The sequence below is a fragment of the Haliotis cracherodii genome, unplaced genomic scaffold (assembly GCF_022045235.1).
Source record: "Haliotis cracherodii isolate W230 unplaced genomic scaffold, xgHalCrac1.p SCAF_2, whole genome shotgun sequence".
Lineage (NCBI taxonomy): Eukaryota > Metazoa > Mollusca > Gastropoda > Lepetellida > Haliotidae > Haliotis > Haliotis cracherodii.
Genome location: NW_027266275.1, coordinates 36,935,283 through 36,956,987, shown reverse-complemented (window position 1 = coordinate 36,956,987; position 21,705 = coordinate 36,935,283).

The following is a 21,705-nucleotide window of genomic DNA, read 5'->3' as shown; positions in this document are numbered from 1 at the left end:
CAAAACAAAAACATGACTTCCTTTAAAAAATACTATTATAGAACATATTTTTTCAGCATTTCCCCAAGAATGGAACACAAGTAGTTTTCCTATTCACGTACAGGAGCCCTTGAAGTCCTCCGTTCTCTACAAGTCGTAAAAATCAATTTTGAGAATATTGCAAGACGTCAACGACCAGTCAAACAGAACGCTCACTGGAACAGTGAAGTTCTATATACAAGAAATGTTGCCGCTCCCTTCTTCACAAAGACTCGATTCAAGGCGGAAAAAAACTCACAATGTCAAAAGACTTCCTAGAGGCTAGAGTGTTTGGTGTTACTTTTCAGAAGAAATTCGGAACATTGCGTTTGATATTTTGTGGTTGTGTTGTGTTGTGTTCTACTTCAACGACTACAACTACTCCATCTGTTGCTGATGTTAAACGTGCCATTATATTGCTTCCTCTTTTGATGCTGTTATAGACACGGGATGTACTGGTATAACTTAACACAGAGAACAAGGATGCATGGCCCAGTCCTCTTAGGCGCCGAAAGACGTCGGGTAAGGTTGCCGCCCTTACTAGGCCCAGGATGCGATGGTAATCTTCTCCTTAGTTTGTCACTACGATATTCGTGTTCTGGGTCTCACCAAAGTAGTAAACATCTGCGATTTACGGCACTTGGTGCTTTCATCTCAGATTAGTGAGTGAGTGAGTTTGTTTTACGCCGCTTTTGGCAAAATTCCAGCAATATCACGGCGGGGGACACCAGAAATGGGCTTCACACATTGTACCCATGTCGGGAATCGAACCCGGGTCTTCGGCGTAATGAGCGAACGATTTAACCACTAGGCTACCCGACCGCCCCCCATCTCAGATTAACTTGACATGCAGTGATATATATGAGACGATGTTGCTACAAAATACATTCCGGGTTATAAAGCACGATTACGCTCAGATCAGTACCAAAGGAAAACATATATACCCATGGAAAACGGCTAAGCACCACTCCAAAATGTTCATATCTCCTTAAATGTACCTTTATGAAACATTTCCCCATCACCGATACCTGAAGAAAACTTAATAAATGAACACTGTATGTTCTTGTAGAATGTCACAAATACTGGTTCGCATCATTTGTTTGTTTGTTTATTCATTTGTTTGTTTATTTGTTTGTTCGCGCACTTAGCAATAATCCTGCCATATGACGGTGGTTTGTAAATAATCGAGTCTGGACAACACAATCCAGTGATTGAGATCCTTAGCATCGATCTACGCAATTGGGATACGATGATGTGCCTCAACCAAGTCATCGAGTCTGACCACTCGATCCCGTTAGTCGCCTCTACCGACAAACATGGGTTGCTGAAGATCAAATTTAACCCGGATGTTAACGGGTCTCACATCATATGAAATAAAGAAGCGAGGGAATCAATCAAAGGAGTTATATCTCCCGCCTTGGAACTGTGAGAAAACATGTTATTGGATAATCGATATCGGTTTCGGTATTTCAATAGGATTATGCCACATTGTGAAAAAAATGTTTCGTCAGAATGTTAATACAGTATATGATTTTAAAATTATTAAGCGGTGCTTAAATTTTTTTTTCAAGGTGTATATTTGACAAGAAAAACTAGCTGTAATTATTTCTATTCTTTCCAAGCCGTGTCAGTCACTTAACCACACGAGCAGACCACTCGGCCAGTGTCACCGTCGGGATGTCCACCGGCGAGGAGAAAGGACGTGCCGGACGTTTGTGACACTGTCCATCTAATCAAATAATTAGAAAGATGACCATTTATAATATCCTCAGGTTAGGATCAATGGCTTTATGCAAAGTTTATGACCAACCCGATGTGACAGTCATGACGCTTGCTATCTGGCAAGTTTAACAGCGAGGGTTTACACTAAAACATGTCATGTCGCGCGACCTTAAACAGGAGGATTAGCTACCTGGAAATACAAATTCCCGACATTATCTCTTACAGCCTTCGTGTGTTCCTTGTCAATCCGCTGCCATTTTAAATCCCAATAACATGATATTCAATCCTCAGCCTAAACCGGACAGCGGCTTGGCTCGTCTAACCCAGAGGTTACCCGTGGACATCGCCCCCTTACAATTACCGGCTTTATGGGCCTGGTCGACCCCCGGGCCGAGTAGAGGAATCGGCAATAAGATGGGGCAATATGATACCCCCTACCCGTGCGGCGACGGGACCCGCCTCCCGTAACACACAAGGTGTACAACATGGCGACACACCGCGCAACGCTCAGTGTCAGATTGTTTGTGCGAGTATAAGACAGCACGTGGCACGTGAAACTCAGGGACGGGCGCTGGATTCCGTGCAACGAAGCACAATCTATAATCTTCGTGTTGGTGTCAATTTGTCCTTAGCAGATGGTTCGATATTTTAACCGTTACACTTGGTTTTGTCATCGCTTGTTCGTCTCCCGGCGGAGGGACGTTGGGGCACGCTCAAATAATATGTACACTGAAAGCGTAATTACGACATATAGTTGCGACCATACATTTCGACCACATAATTGTTTATGATGGGCTGGTCGATAGTCCAACCCTGGAATTACGATAACCGTAAAATTTCCCCCGCTCCACAATGAGGGAAGTTGGAAGGAGAAAATGAACTAAATGCCGCTTATCCACCGACCTCCGTTCCGATTTGTATCAGACCTTCAACCACAACACGCTTAAACACAAGCCAAGTTTCGTTTGCTTTCCAAACTACAATCAACGCTGGATCTGCCGGGTTGCACAATGGCAACAAATTATATCATGAATATTATGATGTCAGTTGCACTAATCGAAACAATTAGCATCTTCTTAACTCGGTATGTTTTTTCTTTAACCACTCAGGGTTTCAACTGCAGGAAGAAAAGTTCGTTCACATGAGTGAGCTCATTCGTCACCTATAATTGGGAGTTTGGGTGATTATTCACGTTTGGTCTTACACCGACATATTGTTGTGTTTTTGTTCTAGATTTAATATTCAGGGTTATAAATCGTCCAAATCTGTTATTTCTGATGTATAAAACCAGTTGAGATTACGGGCGAGGCCATGACACTATGACAGACAATGTGCCAACTTAGGGGGTCATAAACAATGCAATTGCATCCCTTGTCAAATTTATACCATGCACGTGGTGCACGTGACAAAATTGACATCATTAGATTTTTTTTCGGTGAATTTTCTTTCCTTGTATCCCAATGCATGAACAGTGCACTGTTGACTGGTCCTTGTTGTTGTTTTTTGTTTCTTGGTGGGGTTTTATTGTTATTTGGTTTTGTTTTTTGTTTATATTTTTTGTCTTGTTTTTTGTTTGTTGGGAGGGGGTGGCAGTTTGAAACTGTTTACCTTTTTATTATTACATATTTTTTATTAAAATGAGTTATCAAACAGATATGCGGATACGCATTGTCACTCGTAGTGGATTAAATAAAATATTAAAAAAAATATTAAAATATTAAAATTCTAAAAGAAGGTATGATAGGCCATTTTTAGATCACATCCTTGCATTAATTAAGAAATTATCAAAACCTTTAGAAGTTGCTGCGAAATTTATTAGATATGTTCATATGAATGAGAACAATACTTTGAAAATATTACAACACTAATGTATATGTAACGTTAACAGGGCCGAGACACGTGAAGGTCCGGGTTAGGGTTGATCTTCAGCAACCCATGCTTGTCATAAAATTATTATAATACATGAGCGAGTTTTTTACCCAAGCTTATTGTCATAGGTGATGTAATTAAATTATGCCCTCAAAAACACACATAGCTAGGGAGAAATGGGCATAAAAAAGAGAGAGGGCGGGCGTGGAGGGGGGGGGGGGGTGAGGGAAGAGGAGAGACACAAAGATGTACATACATAATTCTACAAAAATACATGTTTATCTGACAACTGAAGATGCCCAAATGACATGCTGTGTCGATCTCCTGCAGAAACAAATAGTTAATACACACAAACACGCAAAAACTATATGGCCCGGGGAGTCGAAACACATATTCATGTGTCTATTCTCACAACGGTACACAATTGAGTTAAGGGAATAAAGAAGAAATGTGTCAGCATGACATACAATTTTATTATAAGAACCGATTACCTTGAAAACTACTTTGACAACTACAATGGTGTCGTAATGCCCTTCCATGTCTATACTACACAACCAAATGATAAAGGGTTAAAATTATTGACCATGTGGCAGAGTCGCTTCCCCATTAACGCGTGTTACATCTACAAGATGTATATTGGGGCTGTGAGGTAGCCTAGTGGTTAAAGAGTTACTTTTGGGTTCGATGCCCGCACTATGTGAATAATGTTTTTGCATTTGCACATATGTTTGTTTGTGAGGAAATATATAAAGCGTCTATGCATCCTGTGTTGATAAAAAAAACGATTGCGGTATTTTTTCATATGATAGTTTTACTTTACTGTAAACTTGTTCGAGACTACGGAGATACAAATGAATGGTGGTATCTTGTAAGTCCTCTCCTACTGTAATAATCAAGACTGTTGATTGTTATTCTGTAATGACATTTCTTTTAACAATCCCGATGAAGTCGATTCCGGACATATTGAGCTCCACGCGACCAAAAAAATTAGTTCGTGATATCCGACGTTCCTATTCATAAAGTAACAATAGTGAGTTAGAAAGGCTGTACCCCTTTTTACAATATTCCAGCAATATCACGGTGGGGGACACCAGAAATGGGCTTCACACATTGTACCCATGCAGGGAATCGAACCCGGGTCTTCGGCGTGACGAGCGAACGCTTTAACAACTAGGCTAGCCCGCCGCCCATGCATTGACACTGACATTGCAACTGATTACATCTCATAGGGAAAGAATTTAGCTCGATTAACCGATTAATCGTTACAATTCAAAGCTACTCTTGGATGTTGTTCGTGATAACCGAACCTCGTTTACACATTAACAATAACCTGATACCTGATTATCTCCCCGGAGGATAAGAATTTAGTTCGCTATAGCCGCATTTCGTTTAACCGAACCTCGTTTTATATATTTACTGTTACATTCTTTAGTGTTGATTGTTAATATCCCAGTAGCTTGATGGCAGTAGAAGTTATAATAAATATTCAATGTAAAGAGTGAAATCACTGCCTCGCTCAACCAATAACATTGGACGTGCGAATACAGTATATATAATGTAATTTGCTCGTGTATTTACTAGTTAAATTTATTTTTTTTAATTTAAACGGGTGTGGTCATTTTGGTATACTCCTCAGGGAGCTGAGAATAAAAAAAATCGGATGCACACTGATCAATTTACCGGCGTGATAATGTTAGATCTTTGCACCTTGTGTATGGAGCCTAGCGCAATATAATTACAAACGTCATTATAATTATTAGTGTTGATGTTTTTGGGTGATGATGAAGTGATTTAGACAATATATATAAAAAAACATTTAGACATTTAAAAAGATATTCCGAACTGATTGCATGAATAAACTGATCTCTCTTCCAAGGTGAATAGAAAATAAGGAATTTAACTGAGGGACGTGTTAATTCAATATTGGAAAACAACAAGCACGTTTCGTCACCCGCCCCTGCATCCTGCTATTAACCGCACCCCTAGTCACAGAAGTGGGGATTCGCTGCACCACCAAATTCACAGGTAGGACCATTAACTCTACACGTGACATTCCATACAGGTATCAGTTTTCTCAGGTAAATGATAATGCAACACCAGACGGGCCCACGTTTTCCTCTCAGTTAACGCATGTTTACGGTTTCGCAAGGTGTTCCTGTCTACAGCCCGACATGCTTTAAAACAGCCCTGGTGGTCTTATCATGCGCATCAGTTGGCCTTTTCTAATATTTTAATTTTCAAAATTAATGAAAGAAGCGTTTCATAGGGGCTGTGCTGGTCTGGGCGATGTTGTAGTTCTTAGGTGGTATATAGTAGCTGTTTCGGTGCCTGTTTCGCCAAATTAAAAAATCACGCAACCTCTGCACAACGCAAGTACAATGGCTTAGTGGTGAATTAATTTCCCCTGGTTCCATTTAAAATTCAAATTTTCAGGAATCTTATTATTGCTGTTCCAACTTGTCTTACAGTACATTGTGCGCAATATTTGATTTTAGATTCAGCATATTGTGTTCAAATAAAATACGAAGGTATTGGAATTATGCATGTGGTCTTTCAAACCAAGGCAGGGCACATGGTCGTAATCAACGGCATTGTATAGCATAGTGTTTACTTTCCACCGCTGAAATAGTTGTTGGGGTTTTATAGACAATCTCGCACGTGCGGTGGTGTAAAAATTGCCACTCAAGATCATTTAAGATCATAAGCCTGGTGGGGACGGGGTCGGCGTATTTGTCGTGTGATCTTGATCTCGACGGTAAGTAGCGGAGAGGAGCGACGGAGGGTGGGGCGCGTGTGGGTACCGGCCGGCTGGGCATGGGGACACTCACTCACAATAACGCTGCATGACCAACCAATCAATCTCTTGTGCACACCGACAGAAGCTCAGCTGGTTGAATTATACGTGCTAATTTAAAGACAGAAAGCGACGGTTTTCTTCTCCCTGCTTCCTGCTTCTTTCTGTGTTTCCTTCTGCCCGACCCCCTCTCCGCGACCCCCACCCAGGCCGGACCCCTCGACAGACACTCCGACCCTGGTGCCCCATCGCCGACAACTCACTACAGAACGCTACGGGACCAGTTATTTCACCCCTATTGTAACAGTTTTGCCCAACCAGTTAGTTCTTTGTTACATTCCTGAAACAATAACCCTTAAATTCTTCAATCGACCTGGAACTCGCAGTGTCCTTGCGCTTATGTGTTCAGGGATCAACGTTCCTGACAAAGTGCCGATTAACTATGTTAGCCGTATTCGCACTCAACCAGACCAGCAGCTGATTCGTCGTGATAAGCTTACTTATTTGAAGTCTTCGACAAAACTTGCAAAAACATGCTAGATTAAATTCAAACATTGAAAAACGCATTAAATATCAATTTCAGTCTGCTAGCTTTAAACTAATCACAGAATTAAAGTCACACCTGTTTACAATATGTTCAATAAACTTCTGACATTTTATTAACATGCATAACAGAACTTATATGATTACATCGTAAATTTTAATAGTAGTAATTCATTTTAATGTCTGTAACTAAAATTTAAGTTGATTAAAAGCACCGCCACAAAAATAACACTGGAGGCAGGTTTGCGTGATGGCTTAAAATATTCTCAATCTGTAATATATCTGCTTTTTTTTTCCTCGGGTCGATTTCAAGTTTTAAGTTTTTTGTCAAAGGTTTTTTTTATCCGTGTGCTAGTTTGCGGTTTTGTCGCTACACAATGTCATTGTATTCCAACAAGCCTCTTTCTGCGAGCACCCTCCATCAGTTAGCCTAGGCTCTGGACAGCTTTTATAGTCAAGCGCGCACTACACAATAAATCCATGTATTTAATAATGACTTTTACCATATGAATGCGTTTTAATATATTTTAACAGCTGAGATTTTATAGGTCATATTTGAATTTATATTAAAAAGTAATTTACTTCCATGGAGACTGAAATTAATTATCATATGAAAGGTTGAAAAAGAAACAAAAACTTGCTAAGGGACAATGGCGTGAATTTCTTGTATACTCTATCAATACATCCAAGGCTAATTCCTCGCGGGTGATGAACGTGATAGGAACTCTGAATGGGAAAGAGTCGATGTCCTGTCTGTGAATTATTCACAGTTTCGCTTTTTTAACTTTTCTTTTAATACAAACAATCTGTTTTTGCAAACAACACGTACATTTAATAACAAACACGGGTCAGTAGGCGATTGCGAATATTAACATGCGTGATTATATACAGCTCAACATTTGTTAAGGACCACAGCTTTAAAGATGACTGTGTTGGTCCTCAGCAAATGTTGAGTTGTATATATGCGAAATATCATGAAGCACCGGTGTTGATATCTGTGGCGGGTAACATTTCTGTAAAATGTTAATTATTGATATATGTTTCATCACAAGATGTATAATTAAGTGATTTAATGGCATTTTAGAATCTTATGTAGGCAACATTAAGCGGGTAGTGGGAAGTGGTAGCAATCATTATGATGACTGAGACAAAATGACGCGGATGGTAGCATCTTCATCAAACAAACAACGCACAAGCAATTTTAAGAATTATGCTTGGTTTAGATTAAAGTACTGTGTGTAAATGAATGAATGAATGAATGAATAGGTTGCCCTTGCCAATATTGTTACAGGACATAAACAGTCTAAACTCTAAAATTATTTTAATAAATACTATGTATTTCCTAAAATTTCATCTTCAAACGTAAGTTGCACAACATGTGTGACACAAAGTCGATTACTCAAGTGAGTGAGTGTTGCCGCTTTAAAAAGTATTCAGCCATATCACGTCGTGTCAGCTTAAGCTTAACGTAGGATGAAGGCCCAAATTGATACAGGTCTCAGACGTTTACCACTTTGGTAACACACGCGAGCAAGAGCATGGCTCTGTCAAACCAAAAACTATAATAAACGAGAAATGAGGATTCAAACCCACGACCATAGGCCTTTAGCTCCTTAGACGACTGGGGCACCAGGGCCTGCAGGGCTATCTAAAATTATGGAAACGTTTACGTCGGGAATAGCGTTGGTGAGCACACATGATGCCTATGAATAGTGAGTGAGTATGGTTTTACGCCGCTTTTAGCAATATTCCAACAATATCACGGCGGGGGACACCAGGAATAGGCATAACAGCGGTACAATAAGCGCTATGTTTGTGTGCTGCCCCATGTGAGTTAAACGTCATATAACATCATTACAGTGCTACATAACAGCGGTACAATAAGCGATATGTTTGTGTGCTGCCCCATATGAGTTACACGTCGCATAACATCATTACAGTGCTACATAACAGCGGTACAATAAGCGATATGTTTGTGTGCTGCCCCATATGAGTTACACGTCGAGTAACATCGTTAAAGTGATACATAACAGCGGTACAATAAGCCATATGTTTGTGTGCTGCCCCATATGAGTTACACGTCGAGTAACATCGTTAAAGTGATACATAACAGCGGTACAATAAGCCATATGTTTGTGTGCTGCCCCATGTGAGTTACACGTCGCATAACATCATTAAAAGTATTACATAACAGCGGTACAGTAAGCGATATATTTGTGTGCTGCCCCATATGAGTTACACGTCGAGTAACATCGTTAAAGTGATACATAACAGCGGTACAATAAGCCATATGTTTGTGTGCTGCCCCATGTGAGTTACACGTCGCATAACATCATTAAAAGTATTACATAACAGCGGTACAGTAAGCGATATATTTGTGTGCTGCCCCATGTGAGTTACACGTCGCATAACATCCTTACAGTGTTACATAACAGCGGCACAATAAGCGATATGTTTGTGTGCTGCCCCATGTGAGTTACACGTCGCAGAACATCATTACAGTGTTACATAACAGCAGTACAATAAGCGATATGTTTGTGTGCTGCCCCATGTGAGTTACACGTCGCAGAACATCATTACAGTGTTACATAACAGCGGTACAATAATGTTTGTGTGCTGCCCCATGTGAGTTACACGTCGCATAACATCATTACAGTGTTACATAACAGCGGTACAATAAGCGATATGTTGCACGTCTGTAAGGTATTCACTGCCGTAGAGTTCGTGTGTAAGTGAGGCCCTCATTCAATCAGTCAGACAAGATGTGTAAAGACATACGTGTACACAGGCACTGTTTTCTTATACCACTCAACTTCATCTTGCGTATTTGCACACAAGCAACTCAAGTTTCATTGGGTTATGGGGATTTAGCTTTACGTAAATACGCAGCTTACGTAAATACGCAGCTTACATAAATACGCAGCTTATCTATGTATCCGACGACGTAATATTGAAACGAATATAACTGAATCCGTTGTACTGATATCGTTACCCCGACATCTGACTTCGTTACACCGATATCTGACTTCTTTGACCTGATATCTGACTTAGTTAACCTGATATCTGACATCGTTATATTGATATCTGGCATCGACACCCTGGTATCTGACACCGTCGAGCTGACATCTAACTTCGTTATACCGATATCTGATTCCTTTTAAAAAATATCTGACTTAGATAACCTGACATCTGGCTTCGTTATACTGATATCTTTGTTATACCTTAGTCGTCTAAGGCGTCGCGATTCGCTGTGCAGAGTTGCGTCTCATGGTCACGCCAGAAACCTATGATTGTGGGTTCGAATCCCAGTTCACCCCGATTATCTTTCTAGGTTTGTCAGCACCATACCCGTGCTCATGGGTTTCACCGAAGTGGTAAACGTCTGAGACCTGCATCACTTCGGGCTTTCTTCCCACATTAAGCTGACACGCGTGATATAACTGAAATAATATTAAAAGCGGCGTTAAAACCCAACTCACTCACTCACACAGCGGGAAACGGCATGACGACTGAGATTCTGACGTAAGTAATGGGACTTTATTCGTGAATGACACATGCGTGGGCTATATTTTCACCGCATTTCAATTAATTACGTTAAAGTGAGTGAGTATGGTTTTAGCAATATTCCAGCAATATCACAGCGGGGGATACTAGAAATGGGCTTCACACATTGTACCCATGTTGGGAATCGAACCCGGGTCTTCAGCGTGACGAGCGAACGCCTTTACCCACTAGGCTATCCGACCGCCCCTAAATCACGTTAAAATCATTGATGGTTAAATTACCAAACTAGTAGAACATGACAATGAATAGAATATGACGCACAAGTCTACTGATGTTACTCTAAAATGTTCCAGAAGTATGTTTCCAAACACGGAATAACATTTCCCACAAGTGTTGCTTAACATTTGGCCATTAGTACATGTATAATTTTTTTTATTAACAAGGTGAAAAACGTCCCAGAGTACATTTGAAAGATAAATATGAGTTTACATTTATACGAACATTACCCCCCACCCCCCACCCCACCCCCTAAAAATAACAACAAAAAACAACAGCAACAACAAAACACAACCACAGCCACGTGCAAGAACAATGATGCTTATATTCGTATCCATCATTTCAATTGTTCCCGAAGACATTGTGACATCAGCGTGCGACGTCTAATATTTCCCGGCGTGGAAGGTCGTCAAAACCCGAGACTGATATCCTCACACACTCCAGCAGTCATGGTCAATTCCTCCATCACGACCATGTCAAGAGCTAATGCTTCCCATTACCCTCAAAGAATTCTTTAAGCGTCACCCCTACCCTAACTAGCAAGTAGGCGTGATGGACAAGTTGACCGCGGGTCATCCAGTGACGTGTGACAGCCGACATTGTCCGCGGCGTGTCACGTGACCCTCTGACCCACGTGTTCCGCACGCGCCGGTAGTTGCGTCAGTAGGGACAAAGCGTTGGAAGTGACCTTGGTAGGCATATTCTTTGACGTGGCACGAGATGTGTGAAGTAGACCGGTATTTAAAATACCTCACCGGAGAAAGTACACTGGTTTCCGACAGTTGTGTTCAGCGGCCGTTCAGACGATGATAAACGACCGTGTTTTATTTTTTTTTTGTTAAACGGCGGCGGGGATTTGACCCGAAGGCCGTAACAAGGGGTTACTAATTTAAATTGAGGGTTACTAATGCTGAGTAACAATTTGCATGGTGCTACAAATATTTCTATGTTCGGGGGGATTTAACATGATTAACACACATATCGTAGCTTAACATGACAGAGAAATCCCTTTATGTGCATCTCAGAAAACGTGATTGTATTAACTGGTTTGTTTTAAAAGAAGAAACGCCTCTGTTAATTGTTCATAAACTGAAGAGCAAAAGAAACTGTACTCCTCAGTTTTTTTACTCTTTTTTTATTGTTTGATTTTTAATTGAATTATCTTAAGTTGGCGACATCATATCCAAAACATGAACTGTACTGGATCCTAGTTAGCACTCTGAGAATACTTCTACATGGTTTATTTCTAAACTAATTTAATCTACTTAAAACTTTTAAAAATTAAAAAATAATTTGCGTAATACACAACTGATGATGAGTTTTTCAGACATCTTAACAAATTTGCTTTTTCGGCACAAATGTACAATATTTTAAACATAGTAGGGGGCGTGAAGTTGCAAATTCATTTCTTACCCCAGTTTTCATTGAAGCAATATAATTTTTACTCAAATTTTTTTTAATTTTTTGCCAACTGTTTCAAGAATGAGTGATAGTTAAAGAGACATAATCAAATTTGACAAAAGATCTTTCAATATTTAATTATATAAAAAAACTCGGTATAGGTTCCGTTTTGAGCCCGATCCGAATGGCAAGACGCTAAAGATAGCCACCGAATACCTCTCACGGGATCGGGTGATCAGGCTCGCTGACTTGGTTGATGCACGTCATCGTATCCCATTTGCCTAGATCGATGCTCTTGATGTCAATCACTGGATTGTCTGGTCCAGACCCGGTTATTTACAGACCGTTTTCATATAGCTGGAATATAGCGACGTTAAACAACAAACAAACGAACATTAGCGATAGAAATTCTGCGCTAAGTTAACGATAGGAACGATGGATGTCGTGACGTCACTTCCAAAACAAATCTTTGGTGACAAATGGGTTTGGGGTGTTTATTAAACCGAATACACTGGGTAATCTTAAATAAACAAATGACGCGTATTTTATGTTAATATACCTTACATAGAATGCGTAATAAACTGCTTGATCAAAACTTAATAGGTTTCCGCCTGCTTGATCGGTACATGTCCCAAAATACCATGTTCACGCATGGTGAATTAAACTGAAAGTGGCACGTGCAGTACGTTGACATAAGAGCAACCGAAGGCTCTCGTCCAATGAAACATCGTCATTTGATCAGGTGCTTTCTGACAATACCCTGATGAAACTTCCAGTCACTACAGTACATAGTATCGCGTGCTGCACGTGCATTTCATGCAGAACGTTATATTTGGCTTTGATTTAAGTGAGATCGAGACTTCGTGACATTGGATTGTCTACATATACATATATTACCCCGAAAACCTCCTGTCGATTGTTATATCGCATGACTCAAGTATTTTTCTAACATATTCGGGGAAGCGTGAAAGAAAGGGATCCGTCAATGTTCAAAGAGTTTTTCATCGTTCTCGAAATGTAGTTGTTTCTTTTAAGAATTGACTTCAATACTCATTTACGTTTATGGAGGTATGAACGTAAATCCTTGTGCAAGGAGTGTGCAATCATTTCTCATAAAATGTGCACACTGGTGTCAATTCTTATAAATAAATAAGTCAACAATAATAACTTATTCATCACGAACAAACTACTGTAGACAACGACACCAAATCAGTGACGTCGTTCAGCGCAATGATGCAACACACGACGAATGTCGCCCACTATATCAATTTGATTCAGGTTTATGGACACATACACCCCAAACAATACCTTGGTTAGTCAATCAATCAATCAATCACTTGCAATGTATTTATTTATGAATAACACCACACAAGCTTGGATAATAGTCGTATGTTTTGGCGGAATTGCACTTCTCGTATATTTTGCAATTGCATTCTGCAACTTTAGAGAGAGTGAGAAAGTATGGCTTTTCATTGCTTTTGGCAATATTCCAGCAACATTACAGCAATATTACGGCTGGGGACACCATAAATGGGCTGTAATTTTATGTGTTAAGGTAAATAACATATAGTATCAAGAACAACATGCTTTTTTGTAAATTCGAATTTGGAATAAGACATGGTCTGACGTGAGATATTAACGAACAACTAATTTCAAATCGAATTATCTAAACTAATTATTTGGAATAATTATTGATTGAAAATAATTGTAATATGCACATTTTACTATTGTATACATACTGACTTATCCCGTGTTGAGTTCCCGGGACTGTTTTTTATATCTAATTTTATCATTCTAATTTTATCATTCATTGTGACCATGATGCTTCGACGGTCCACTTCTTTTGTGATTAATAAAATGTAATAAAATATAATAAATATCGATGATTAAGAAAGTGAGTATGGTTTTACGGCACTTTAAGCAATAATCCTGCAATATCCCCGCGGAGAAAACCAAGAACAGGCTTCACATATTATACCCAATCGATCAATAAAGTGTGTTGCATATTAAATCAAAGATTTCTGCACTTTCAAAGATGCGTCAAATCTCACTCAATCACTCACTCTCACTCACACACACGCACCCTCTCACAGGTGTATATTCTCGTAAGAATATATTAACCACACAAACGACAAATGCAGTTATATTGATAAAATCTTCGCACAATTGCACTAATCAGCCGAACACTAACACCCATATAAACACGGGTAAAAGAAGCTCCACTTTGTTCCCTGTCCGGACAATTTCCCGCCCTGCTCTACCCGAGCTCATTATCCCGTGATTGTTGTCTTTTTAAGAAAAATCACAACCGTACACTACCGTGTTGGCGTGAAAAATTACACTTCCACGCCGTCGGTAATTATATTTTACGTTTCACTTTGATAAAATCATTTTAGAAATGATTGTTGCATTGTCAATGTTTCCGGGTGGATAGATCCGCCATTAAACACACACTAGGCTCGCCCCCTGGCGGTGACCTTAGGTCATAGTTACTTGGGGTCACGGGTAGGCGTGTGTCGGTGGGTCACTCCCTAGTAGAAGCACAATTCTAGGCCGGAGAGATTATTTCTTAATGAGATTTCTCCATACATAAATCTTGACTAAAGATTAATTGTCCAGCTATGGTGTTTGGTGAGTGGAGTTATGGCGATGAAGGTTGCGAACTCTCCAAGGGCAGGTAACCAGTACTTGACAGACTAGACAAAACAATGTACGAGCGTCTTTTGTCGACAAAATTCTAAGTATTGTAATAAAACGCCTTTGCCGAGGGAGAGAGGGGACAATTGGTAGGTATTGTCTTGGGGTGAAGATAAGTGAACCATTTCTTGGTTTAACGCTTCAAGCTTTTGTGTCGTTCTAGTGCACATCTGTCACCCATGGGGCTCAAATGTTTGAAGTTTGGTAGATAGATTGATATGATGCAGTCAATGATTATAATAACGTATATTACAGGTGACAATTTTTTTACGGCTTCGGTGTCTGACATATAAAGAAACGCATTAATGATATTAAACTGATAACATAATTACAAAGTAGTAGAAAAGGTCACACAAACACAATAAAAAAATATTTTAATGATTCCGCTAACGATTCCCGTCTCAAACATCACAACTAATGCATTTCGGGACTTTTTTTAGTGATTTTCAAACATACACCGGTAAATCAACTAATGAATTAAACACATGTTCTGATAGCACCCAATCTCTCTATCAAGATCGCTGTGGTGGTTATTATTTGGAACATTTCTATTTGAGTAATCACGTCACTACAAAGATATGGATTATAAATTTAATTTAGTTCGTATGGCAAAAACATGTTTTTCCATGTTGTATTGATTTCCATTCAAACATTCATTTCGCTGCACACACAGTTTTGATTGCAATCTACAGGATTTTTTTTCTAGTTTTCAAAGATAACAATCTACATGCACCCGATTTGTTAAGTCAGGTAATAATGTTAATCCCGATAGTTAAAGAATCAAACCTGAAAATAGCAGATGCGATATGTCTCTTCTCGCTCACTCGAAAACATGGTCGGGATTACTTAAGGCTATGATCTAAGGGAGATAACTCGAAAATAGCAATGGTAAATATTGTGCCGTGAATTCGTCTCCATTGTAAAATAGTTACTTATCTGATACTTTATGTGAATTTAAAGGCATTTATTACATTTAAATTAATTTTATTGTTTAAATGTTTAAAAAAAAGTATTTTATACGTAATATATATTCCTTTTCAATAAGTGTACAGAGGAAATAACGGAAAATGTATCTTAAAAACCTCAAAACCAGCATTCTTGACACATTTTATCTAGCCTTTACGTTTTCTTCACATTTAGTGTTTTTATTTAAAACATGTAAGTGTGTTTCGCATTATTTCAAAATAGGACAATATTGTTTATATTGTTTTAAACATGCCTGATTTGATGAAATATTTTGGGGAAATTATTTTATTGTAAATATAATTTGACGAACAAAGAGTTTTCTACCGTGTTGATGCATCGCTTCGAAGGTTTACTTGTATGAACACATTTGATAACTTCTTTAACGATTTCGGTAGGTTTCGCTCATACCAAAAGTAAATGTAAATGTCCTGCTGATAAAAATAAGAGGACCCTCGAGATCAGCAGGACATTTACAGTATAAATATGAAATATCAAGGCATGTGTCGGAGTGCCCAACTTTCGAGAACTAGGCTTTAACGTCGCGTCCAAGATTGTTGCACTTGTATAGTGACGTGCATGCACGTGTGTGTGTGTGTGTGTGTGTGTGTGTGTGTGTGTGTGTGTGTGTGTGTGTGTGTGTGTGTGTGCTTGTACTAGTCCGGACTGATGTCGATTTATAGTGCTAGCCCACTGAGATACCATGTCGCAGTTTAACATGAATACCAAACCCAGACACAGTATACTGACGCCGAGCCGACCAGTCCTTGTTTCCCTAAATCCCGAGGGTAACAATTAGTGCCACCTTTTAACGTCTTTGGGTATGACGCCACCGGGCATCGAACCCCCGACTTCCGCTCTCCGGGCAGACGTTTTATCCACTAGACCATGGAGGCGGCCGACACAGATTCTACCGATCATCTTAAGGTATTACTGTTGTGAATATATGTACCTATATTTAGCATCTCTATTTGTTGTAGTATTTGTAGTATGTTGATCATGTTGAACTATGGAATACCTGGACGATGACAATACTTAATACACATAAATGTATGACATGCTTGTACATAAGCAGAGCCACCTGTGGTCTGGATTAGAAGATGTCTTCAGCAACCCATTCGTGTCGTTAGAGGCGACAAGCGAAATCGGGCGGACAGGCTTTCTGTCTTGGTTGATGCATGTCATCGCTTTACAATAGCGTAGATCGATGCTCATGATGATTGACAAGAAATAGTTCTGTATCTCCAACCCAAGACAATACCTACCAATTGTCCGCTCTCTCCCTCGGCAAAGGCGTTTTATTACAATACTTAGAATTTTGTCGACAAAAGACGCTCGTACATTGTTTTGTCTAGTCAGTCAAGTACTGGTTACCTGCCCTTGGAGAGTTCGCAACCTTTCGTCGCCATAACTCCACTCACCAAACACCATAGCTGGACAATTAATCTTTAGTCAAGATTTATGTATGGAGAAATCTCATTAAGAAATAATCTCTCCGGCCTAGAATTGTGGCTCTACTAGGGAGTGACCCACGGACACACCCAAAAGGCGACAAGCGAAATCGGGCGGACAGGCTTTCTGTCTTGGTTGATGCATGTCATCGCATTACAATAGCGTAGATCGATGTTCATGGAGTCAATCACTGGATTGTCTGGTCCATACTGGAATATTGCTGAATGCGGCGTTAATGAACAGACAAACCAGCGAAATCATAAGCGTGGTACATCAGCAACAAATGGAATTCGTCCTCCTCGACACCAGACGAACAAACACTAAAATATTCTTCTTTGCGTTGGATGGTAAATTTCCTCCCAAGCCAAATTCCAAACTGGCGTGAACTACATCTGCGCTGTCCAAGGCATGTACTGAATTTACTGAAAGAAACAAAAGCCAAATAATGCTCACAATTAATTGTGGAATTAAACTGTGCATGCATTTTCGAATAATTACATGCATCGCCACACTGCCTTTGCTGTGGAAACATATTATTAAAACGCCTATTATTTCTAAATGAATGTGATATCCCGACGTCACCAGAACATTCATATATAATATAATATAACATAAAAAATAAAATGGTAACAATCATATTCACTGAACATTTAAAAAATGTTGGGTTTTTTTCCCCGAAAAAGTGTTGCTTAAACTTGAATGATGTGTTTGTTTGTTGCTATACGCCCAACTCAGCAATATTCCAGCTATATGACGGCGACCTGTCAATAATCGAGTCTGGACCAGACAATCCAGTGATTGACATTGATCTTCGCCACCGGGATGCGATGTCATGGATCAACAAAGTCAGTGAGCTTGACCCTCTGATCCCGTCAGTCGCCTCCTACGACAAGCATGGTCGCTTTTTGCGGGTTGTTGAAGACCTATTCTCCCCTGGCGAAACTTGAAATAAATTTATTAGGATTGCCAGTTATCCCGAGCTTTGTGCCCCAATAAGAATCGATGGGGGCTGAAATCTGGTTTTACGTTGCGTTTAAGATTATTGCAGTTATATAGCGATGTACGTGTGTGTCTGTTGTACTAGTCCGGACTGATGCCGATTTTATAGTGCTAGCTCACTAAGATACCATGCTGCAGTTTACCATGAATACCCCACTCGGACACAGTATACTGACTCCGAGCCGACCAGTCCTTGTTTTTGACCCTCAATGCAAACGCCAGACAGGGTAACAACAAGTACCATCGTTTTAATATCATGGTATGACACAACCGGGGATCGAACCCCCGACCTTCTAGACCACGGAGGCGGTCTGTCCCATTAAGTACCCATAGTCTTTCTGCATGGGTTTACAATTTTTTAATGAAAAGTTCTGCTGAAGTCTAGGATTGTCATACCTGACGACTAAATGGATCGGGTGGTCGGTTTCCGTGACTTTGTTCATAACGTGTCAACGTACTCCGACGGCGTGGATCCGGGGTAGAATAGGTCTTCAGCAGCCCATGCTTGCCGTAAAAGGCGATTATGCTTGTCGTAAAACGCGACTAACGGGATCGGGTGGTCAGGCTCGCTGTCTTGGTTGATGCATGTCATCGGTCCCAATTACGTGGATCGATGCTCATGTTGTCAATCACTGGATTGTCTTGTCCAGACTCGATTATTTACAGACCGCCGTCATATAGCTGGAATATTGCTGAGTGCGGCGTAAAACAACAAACAAAACCAAAACCAAAACCGACGGCTTGGTCGTTGCTCGATTATATACAGGCTGCCTTCATACAGCTGAACTATTGCCAGACACACACACACACGCACATGCACACGCACACACTCACACACATGCGCGCGCACGCACGCACGCATGCATTCACACACACACGAACAGGCTCCAAACACAGGCAAATCCCAAACCATTTATGTGCGCTTCCATGAGCCTTGGGTATTGCAAATTGACGCTCTGATATTTCTCTGTTTATCAACCTTTCTGTTAGGGAGTGAGTATAAGTTGTACTTTATACTCAGGGATATTACAGCTTAAAGTAGTCTGGGGCATAGTATAGCATTTGTTGATTATACTCGAGACAATCACGCTGTGCCTGCACCAGAGTGCCATCCTGTACGTGCTGGGGAGGTGATGGTTGAGTGATGAGGGTGGGTCATCCTGGCTGACCCCCTCCGTGACACACAAGGACATTAGACGTAAAAGGGTGGCGGGATCTGGACAGCGGTAGGAAGGGGTCAAAGTTACTTCGTGGGTGAGTCACTCAGGACCAACAGGCTTAGGATTGAATTAGGTGTATGGGTAGAAACGTGATTAAGATTAGGTACCGCAGTAGGAAGTAGATAAGGGTCATACAAGACAAGAGAGAGCGTGGTAGATACACACAGGAGAGTGTGTGGTAGATACACACAGGAGAGGGAGTGGTAGATACACATAGGAGAGGGAGTGGTAAATACACACAGGAGAGGGCGTGTATCTAAGACTCCCTCTCCTGTGTGTATCTACCACGCTCTATCCTGTGTGTATCTACCACTCCCTCTCCTGTGTGTATCTACCACACCCTCTCCTGTGTGTATCTACCACGCTCTCTCTTGTCTTGCATGACCCTTATCTACTTCCTACTGTGGTAGATACACACAGGAGAGGACGTGGTAGATACACACAGGAGAGGACGTGGTAGATACACACAGGAGAGGACGTGGTAGATACACACAGGAGAGGGTGTGGTAGATACACACAGGAGAGGACGTGGTAGATACACACAGGAGAGGGAGTGGTAGATACACACAAGAGAGGGAGTGGTAGATACACACAGGAGAGGGCGTGGTAGATACACACAGGAGAGGGTGTGGTAGATACACACAGGAGAGGACGTGGTAGATACACACAGGAGAGGGTGTGGTAGATACACACAGGAGAGGACGTGGTAGATACACACAGGAGAGGGTGTGGTAGATACACACAGGAGAGGGTGTGGTAGATACACACAGGAGAGAGAGTGGTAGATACACAGGAGAGAGAGTGGTAGATACACACAGGAGAGGGAGTGGTAGATACACACAGGAGAGGACGTTGTAGATACACACAGGAGAGTGTGGTAGATACACACAGGAGAGGGAGTGGTAGATACACACAGGAGACGGTGCGGTAGATACACACAGGAGAGGGAGTGGTAGATACACACAGGAGACGGTGTGGTAGATACACAGGAGAGGACGTGGTAGATACACACAAGAGAGGGTGTGGTAGATACACACAGGAGAGGGAGTGGTAGATACACACAGGAGACGGTGTGGTAGATACACACAGGAGGGGGAGTGGTAGATACACACAGGAGAGGGTGTGGTAGATACACACAGGAGAGGGTGTGGTAGATACACACAGGAGAGGGTGTGGTACATACACACAGGAGAGGGTGTGGTAGATTCACACAGGAGAGGGTGTGGTACATACACACAGGAGACGGTGTGGTACATACACGCTGGAGAGGACGTTGTGCTGGTTTGATATAGAGCTAGCCCGCAATTTTACACGGGTACTACACTCAGACACAGTATGCTGACTTCGAGCCCACAACTCCTTGTTTTAGTCCCCTAATGCTGAGCGCCGGGCAGCGTAACACTAAATACCATCCTTGTTATGACATGGCCGGGGATCGAGCCACCGACCTTCTGCTCTCACGGAGTGTATAGCACACATTGGAAGCATGAATCACTTGGGACTTGTGCATCACTGTTTCGGGGGAACGTCAGTATCAATAAGCGTTGGTTCTGCTTAACGCCAATAACGTCTTGATTCTTTGTTGATGCGTGTGGCAGCAGACATGGGCCACATTTCAAGGTCAGAGTTGTGACCTCCGTGCCGTGTGAGGTTAACACGGGTATTCACGCTAATGATGAATGGTTCTAGGAGAAGTAATTAATTGATAAGTGAAGAGGAATTTTGACACGTGGTCAAGTTGGTTGGTCAAGTGGTGTGGTCAACCCTGAACGTGGCACACGTCGACAGATCGAGGGGTCAGAACCTCAATATGGTGACAAATGTTCCATTGTGTCACTTTGAAATTCCAGTTTTCATTTTTAGTGAGTGAGTGAGTGAGTATGGTTTTACACCGCTTTTAGCAATATTCCAGCAATGTCACGGCGGGGGACACCAGAAATGGGCTTCACATCATTTTTAGTAGTTTCTAAAGAGGTCTTATCGTCAAAGAATATTAAATTTAGGGAGCATATAAACCTCCATAGCATTCAAACCGACACGTTTTGAAGCCGAAGCTGAATGTAGAATGGCGGTGCTGTGATTACCGCCGCGAATTTCAGTTATACATGTATTATTGTTAGTTTGTTTGTTGCTTAACGCCGCACTCAGCAATATCAACGCTAGGTGACGGCGCCCTGTAAATGATTGAGTCTAGACCAGACAATCAAATGATCGATATTGTGAGCAGCGATCTACGCCATCAGGGTA